The 8,051-nt window shown below is 41.7% G+C and overlaps 1 long non-coding RNA gene across 1 annotated transcript; it reads right to left on the bottom strand.

Moving 5' to 3' along the window:
• Positions 1-4,221: 4,221 nt before the first annotated feature.
• On the bottom strand, positions 4,222-5,635 carry LOC142767065 (uncharacterized). Its single transcript, XR_012884735.1, has 2 exons — positions 5,407-5,635; positions 4,222-4,332 (listed from the first exon to the last, which is right to left on the bottom strand). It is a non-coding gene; the product is annotated as an uncharacterized LOC142767065 (long non-coding RNA).
• Between the last annotated feature and the right edge of the window lie 2,416 nt (positions 5,636-8,051).

Raw genomic sequence — 8,051 nt, 5'->3', positions numbered from 1 at the left:
TTGGACACAGTACTAAAGGTTGTCGATCGGAAACTCGATGCCGCATATGCGGAGCCATATACGGGGCTGGTCATAGTACTGCTGAGTGTCAATCAGACAATAAGACATGCTGTTTGTGCAAGGCAAATCACGCTGCAGACGATCCTAATTGCCCTGCAAGATCAAAAGAACTTCAGGTGATTGAACTCATTGAAAGGAGACGATGCTCTCGTAGAGAAGCAATTGCAGAAATTCAAAGCAGGAGTCAGGGTTATGCCGGTATAGCAGCTCGTCCACCTCTTTCTATGGATGCATCACTTTCTCAGTCTATTTCTGCTATGGTAGAAAAGGCCGTAGAAAAAGTATTAGAAAAATTTTTACTCAATCTGACCGACTCACTCAATAGTATTATGGATTCACAGATGTCGGGTGCATCTGATCGAATAACTAAGCGTATCCAACCTCCTAGTGCCACAATTAGTAAACCTGCCGAACATCACTCAGATGTCTCTATCGATAATGAGGCAATGCTTTCCAGTCCTAACACAACTGAGCAGGAAGGTATATCTGATTCAGAATCAATAATGAATCGGGATGTAGATATGAATGCTCGCCTTTTGAAACGCACCAGATCGCCCACTAGCAAACTTAATAATTCTTCTCATCCGAAAACAAAAAAGAGTGTGAAGGAACCTAAGACTCAAGCGGACTTCTTAAAAGATAGTATCTTAGATCAAGCAGTTGCTACTGCTTGCTTATCATCATAGGGTACCTTAGAGTACTTCAGTGGAACTGCCGTTCAATTCTCTCTGCAACTACAGACTTATTATACCTAATTTCTCAACAAACTCCAGACGTCATAATTTTACAAGAAACTTGGCTGTCTGCTGATCAAAACTTTTATCTAAAAGACTATCAGTGCTTTCGACTGGACCGAGACTCACGTGGTGGAGGATTAATGTTTTTCATTTCATCCAAAATTTGCCATAAAGCACACTTAGTTTATCAACAAATATCACACGATTATGAAGTATTGGTTCTGGAAATTCACTTTCCCGGATGCGCGCCACTATCTATAGTCAACAACTACTTTCCGGCTGGAATACAAGATGAAAGAGCCCTTGACGTGACTGCGAGTTTTTGCAGAAACAGTATGCTATTTGCAGGAGACTTCAATTCCCATCACGTTTCATGGGGATTCCGCACTGATTCATCAGGAAAACGGTTGTGGGACTGGACTAACCGGAATAACCTTATTTGTTGGAACTCCAGAGTTCCGACATTCGTTCGATGTAATTCGAGGTCCGTCTTAGACTTGACATTTGCTAGCTCAAGTGTGACAATATCGTCTTGGACTGTTCTTGATACTGCTACAAGTAGTGATCACTGTCCCCTGGTATTTGAAGTCAGCATTCCTTTAGTAACGGTAGATCGCCAGGTGCAAAGTTTTGTAAACTACTCTAAATTTAAAAAGAACTTACAGTCAACGCTGTCTTCCTTGCCCAACATGGAAACAAATATGAAAGCTATGAGCCTTTGTTCCACCCTAAAGTGTACAATTAAAAAATCACAGTTCACTATATCTACAACAAAGGGAAAATTCATATCTGCCTGGTGGAATGCGGATTGCGCCAGAGATTATAGACGCCGCAACGCTGCATGGAAAAAACTCCTCACCAACCAATGTCCGACTAATTGGAGAAATTATTTATTTGCTAAAGCTACCTTTAGGAGAACAGTTTCATTAGCGAAAGACGATTATGAAGAAAAACGGTACAGCTACTTATCCAAGAGTGGCAACAAGAAAGCTCTATTCAGATTTCTCCGTAATCGTAAAGATATTACAGCACACGTAAACATTGACTCGGTTATTTCTTCTCCAACTGATTTGAAAAATACATTAACGGAAATTGCAATAGAATTGGAGAAGAGATTTACATCACAAATCAATATAAAGTGTGCAAAACCGTCATTCGGAAATTATTTTATTGAAGTGAGTAAAGATGAACTTGCGCACGTCGTTCGTATTCTGCCAAACACAGGTCCTGGACCAGATGGCGTCACTTCGGAAATGTTAAAAATATTATTCGACATCTCTCCTGAAGACCTCCTTAACGTTGTCAACTATTCACTTGAAAATAGTTGGATACCTCCTGACTGGAGACTTGCAAAAATAATACCGCTTCTTAAAAAACAGGGACTTGGAATGCAGATAGATAACATTAGGCCAATCGCTTTAACATCACACGTAGTTAAGTTAATAGAAAGAATACTTTACATTAGAGTTACGAAGTTCATAACAGATAATGCGATACTCAGTGCGTGCCAGATTGGATTTAGACCAGGTTACTCTATATGGTGGGCGCATGTTGATTTAGAGGCTCGTATAAAGCTTGCTCGGCACAGACGACAATATGCGGCCCTAGTAACCCTTGATTTAGCCAAGGCATATGACAGTGTTGAACATGCTATTCTTATCAATGTCCTAAAAGAGCTTACGTTCCCACAGTACATAACAAATTGGATATACGAATTTTTAAAAGACAGAAAATTTTATTGCTTCCAACGAGGTATTTCCACGCCGAAGTATAGCCAAACGAGAGGTGTTCCTCAAGGCTCTGTTCTATCGCCTGTGCTATTTAACATTTTGTTAAGTTCAATACCACAGAGTGATAAGGTACACGTATATGTATATGCAGATGATATCGCGTTCTTTGCATCTGACAACGATATTTATTCATTACATTCGACTTTACAGTGTTATTTGGCAACATTGGAAACCTGGTTTCAGAAAATTCATATGAACCTGAACGTAACTAAAAGTGCTATAATAGTTTTTCCGTTGGACGCACCAGTTACTATTTCTCTTCAGTACCATCAAGAAATAATACCCCAGGTTAATTGTATTAAATATCTGGGTGTACTGTACGATCAAAAACTGAGCTGGCGTGACCACGTTGAATATATTAAAATTAAGGCTACACGCGCTGTTGGAATGATAAGTAGGCTTGGCCGCCTCCGTTCCGGTCTTCGCAGAGATACGATGATCATGATATATCGCATGTACGTTCGTCCGATTCTTGAATTCGGATGTGTACTATTCTCTGGTAGACCAGCATACAAAATAAACCCTCTCATTCTCTTAGAGCGGGAAGCCCTACGTAGTTGTTTAGGTGTGCCAAAATTCACAGCTAACAATGTTTTGTATCAAGAAGCTCGGATACCCACCCTTGCTTGCAGATTTCGTATTTTAACAGTAAACACCTATTTAAAATTTTCTGAATCTACTTTGAGAAGGCGACAATTTGTATTCTTTGCCAAGCCTGGTGTCTTTTTCAATGAGCATTGGTCCCGTGTATATAAACCCCAAGTGCTATTTGTTCAAACACTTCTAGATGCTTTAAATGTTAATATATTCGAGATCACACCATCTGTCAAACCAATCGGCCAAGTGCAAATAGAATTTGACGATATCTTCCCCATGAACGCTAAACACTTGCCCTCTAAATATTTGATTGGTTTATTAGAACAACACCTGTCTCAATTAGGTACTAATACAGTAATTGCAACGGATGCATCTATGAGTGGCGAGAAGGCAGGTGTGGGTATTTTTTCTCTATCATTATTCTGGTCATTTTCATTACGCCTCCGAGATTATACACCAATATTTGAAGCGGAATTAACGGCCGTTATACTAGCTATTCGTAAACTTCCTGCGACTCATTCGACAGCTGTGATAGTGACTGACTCGTATTCCGTGTGTTCATTCTTATCATCGTCGTCGACATCAGCAGTACTAGAGACTTTTAAATCATTAATCCCAGCAAACATTCGTCTAGTGCGAATGATATGGGTGCCAGGCCATCGTAGTATATTTATAAACGAGATGGCTGACAAACTTGCGCGAACATCTCTTGATCTTCCGATTGTGCCAATCATGCCTCCTACAGCTTATGTAACAGCAGCGAGGTTTAGAAAACTTTCCCTTCTTGAAGACTCATCAAAAACCATGATACTGAATCCAGATTTCTCGCACCTGCACTTCACATGGAATAATAAATGGTGTCCCACGCGTAAATTGGAAGTCTTGGTAACAAAATTACGTTGCCTTGTACCACCTCTTAATTTCTATTTAAACAGGTCTGGTCTGGTGCCATCCCCTCTATGCTCAAGCTGTAACGAACCTGAACATATCGACCATTTTCTTATCACATGTCACCGATTCAAAAATCAAAGAAAAAACTGCTTCGAAATTTTATTCAGAAAATTAGGAATATCACTTAATACTCCCAATATTTTGTCTTTTGGGGCCATTTCATTGGGACATAGTGACAGGAACATCTGCGGGGCTCTCTGCGAATTCATACATAACACAAGAAGATTATTTTGCTGAGTCAGCCATCAGCTCTCAAATTTTACTAGTCACACTACCACTTAATATTTAGCTGATACACTGCAATGATTCGACTTTCAGGAGAATTTCATATAACGATCCCACCACAGATATTAAACAAATTCTATTATCTCTCCCCCCCCCTTTTTTTCTTTTTTTTTCATCGCGCCAAATTATTTCACAGTCAAAACACAGTAATCATATTTCCCTTATCTAGAAAATCTATAGGTATTTAGTTGCATTAACCACCGGCTTCTTGGCCAATCCCCCTTAGTGGGTGAGAGCCACAAAAGAAAGGAACAAACAAACAAACAAAAATGCACCACAGTTAATAGCTGAACAAAGACGAGCTTTTGTAATGGGTTTGAACATTGGATGACCAACTTGTTACGTTATTCGCATTGTGCGACGACTGCTTGTTCTTTCGCTGTTTTAAAACGATCTATAGGTCATATTAGTGCGATCAATTACTTTCCCGGTATCAAGCCTGCCTAAGGCAACTTTGCGAACGAGTCCCAAGCGCCCACGTTACTCAGTGGTAGAGTACTCATGTGCCATCCAGCGGACCCGGGTTTGTGCCCCACTGCGTCATTTGTACTAGGTTGCTTTTTTTTATTTCGCGCGATGTGGTTACGGACACCAGTGGCGGCGGCGGACAACTACGGCGCCGCGCGAGACCCTAGTTGTGATCTCATAACAGCTGTCGCTGTAAAGTCTCTGAAAGGCCGCTCTTCCAGCTTTCGCTGTGACAGTGCTGCGTGTTCGGCAAAGGCCTGGCAGGTGTTTTTTTTCTTTTTTTTTACATTACCGCTATGCATAGATGACGGTTGCACCTGCATACAGCAGCCATTTTTTTGTACGTGCTTACGCTGCTTATCCCTTACACATGCCATGATCTGTATTTTGGTTACGATAAATGCGCTCTGATATGGCTATTACATTATTTTTACATATAAGGGACCTTACGCTCAAGTAGGAACAAAGAAGCATCAGGCGGTGACTGCAAGACAAGTAAGAAAGCAACAAACTATTACCGTGTGAATAAGACAGCTGGACTCATCCTGTTGGTCGTTTTTTAGTTGTGCCATTTATAATTAACCTTGCTGCTCGGCTTCGACGTACTCGACGTGGTTTTACAGCATCTGCCCCAGGAAGCCCGAATGATATACGGCTACTGACGCCTACGCTATCTCTTCTGGGCAGAAAAAAAGAGCACGCCATCAACAAAAGCAAAATGGTGAGGCAGCGCCCGTAACCCATTGTTACGTGGTTGAGTTTTTGTGTTGATAGTGTGGCACTAAATCGCTTATATAGGCACGCAGACCACACAACTGTGTAATGAACTCGTTTCTTTGTTATTTCTTTTTTTATCATTTAACGACTGCAGCTTTATGTGTGTGCTTCTTAGGACTTCCATACAATGACATTGCATTTGTTGAATTGCGGAAACTCTTACTGCGCGAGCGGAAAGTGAACCACCATTGTGTTACGGGAGTTCAACGAAACCGTAGTTACGTAAGGACATATTTTTCAGCAGGTGTTAACCCAAATGAGCGATGCGCACTCGCTCCAACGTCATTGTTTCCTGCGTGTCCAGTATAAATATAACCTAAGATCCTAAGGAATGCAATATTCTAAGTGAAAGAAATCACTTCACAATTGATACTTTCGGAGACCATTGTTGGGTCTCAAAACCGAAGCGCAATATAAAATTTTTGAAATACTGATTAGCTGCGCCCATAAGAGTAGAAGGTGATCACGCGATCGCGCACTGGTTTTATCACTTGCTCAACTGTCAGTCTCACTTCGCTTCTCAGTAGACACCTCAACATTGTTTCAAGAAAAAGAACGCCTGGCCCCACCATGGCGCTCTAGTGGCTAAGGCACTCGTCTGCTGACCCGCTAGTCACGGGATCGAATCCCGGCTGCAGCGGCTGCATTTTCGATGCAGGCGAAAATGCTGTAGACCCATGTGCTCAGATTTGGGCGTATGTTAAATAGCTCAGGTGGCCGAAATTCCGAAAGCCCTCCACTAGGACATCTCTCATAATCATATGTTGGTTTTGGGACCTTAAACCCAACATATTAGAGAGTTTACGAATAGGAGCCCCTATATTTTGGGGCCCCCAAAAAATAGCGTCACGACCCCTGTGCATGCGGACGCTATTTCTCGAATTTAGCGGGAGCCCCAAAGCCTGCCCCAAAATATTTGGGTGAGTCAAACGTGACGGCACCCACTCAAGTGACAGCTCTCGGCCAAGACTAGAGTGGCATATTACAAAGAGAGTGTCCAAAGCGCCACAGACCATATTGGAAAACTCATCGCTCCAGCTTGACCCAAAGCATCTGTACGCAAAGGGCTTTGGGGCCCCACACTTTCGAGGTCTTTATTCAAAAACTTTATATTATTATTAAGAAGAACGTCTGAGGATTCAGGTAAATCAACCTTTTCAAACTGTTCAAAATGTCTACTACAAGAGCGGTCGCGAAGTGCCCATTTCCACATGGTATCTTCATTTTCCGAGTTGGAAAGGTGCCAGCTACGGCTAGTATAAGGCGAGACATTTCTACGCTTCTGCAAAGAAATATTACATGTGTTAATGAAGCTACTCGCACTACTTAAGGTGCCACGACACGGCCACCCACCCAATTCAGGTTTTTTTCAGTGCAACATAGATGTAGAGAACCTTGTGCTCCAGTACATATTTAAAACGTAGACCACAGGGGAGTATTTCATTGCAAAACCACCACCAAAAGTCGCCGGGAATGATCCCCGCCCACGGCCGGCGACCACATTTGCGCCATGACCTGTGTGACGTGATGTGCTCCATAGAGTGCAGCCGTTGTCTTCTACGTACGTTTTAGTCGCTGATAGTCATTCATGTTTTAAGTCAAAGCTGAAGAAAGCTGAAATCGCTTGATCGCATGCGCAGCTCAACGTGAAACAAAATTGTGGTCCAGAATAAAGACGCTTGCCGAGCTTGTGGTGTCTTACGTCGTGGCTCGCGAGCACACTAGTGTTGACAAGCTTTCGGGCTGCTCGCCTGTTTTTAAAGAAATTCATTGCAAAGTTAGCACTTTATGAAATGCTCTGAAACTTCGCTCAAACGTGCTATTGTACGTTGGCCTTGCACACTAAATTGTTTAAACCTGTATACAATGGCTTTTTTTACTTGTCTAGCTTGAATGTTATGATAGATCTAGAAACATACAGACTGTTTCATGATATGTAGACTCTAGATCTAGATAATACAGCAACAATTAAATTTCGCTTCTATTCATTTCCACTTGACGTATTGTCACCTTGTCTTGGGTACGTGCAACAAGACTGATGACATTGGCTTGACTTTCCGAAACACGACACACACCAAAGGCGACTAGAACAGGAACTCCATAAGTTAAGTCTCGAGCGGCCTTATGCGTTGAATAAAATACTAGGTCCATGGCCATCTAAAAAGAATGACAAAGCAATGAAGGTGCTGCAACACTTCTTCGAAGGAACGAAGATTTGTGACGACTACTGAGCGGACAAAAGTTAAAAGTGAACGTAACGTCTACATGTTTGTTCTGCTCATAGAACTTTTGCTCTCACCTATGTAGAACTATATATATGTATATAAGCTATTGTTTTTTTTTCTTTTTGTTCATTAGTATTAACCAAATGGAAAGGGGTAGCCGT

This window comes from Rhipicephalus microplus, chromosome 7 (assembly GCF_043290135.1).
Source record: "Rhipicephalus microplus isolate Deutch F79 chromosome 7, USDA_Rmic, whole genome shotgun sequence".
Lineage (NCBI taxonomy): Eukaryota > Metazoa > Arthropoda > Arachnida > Ixodida > Ixodidae > Rhipicephalus > Rhipicephalus microplus.
This window is presented reverse-complemented; position numbering and strand designations above follow the sequence as displayed.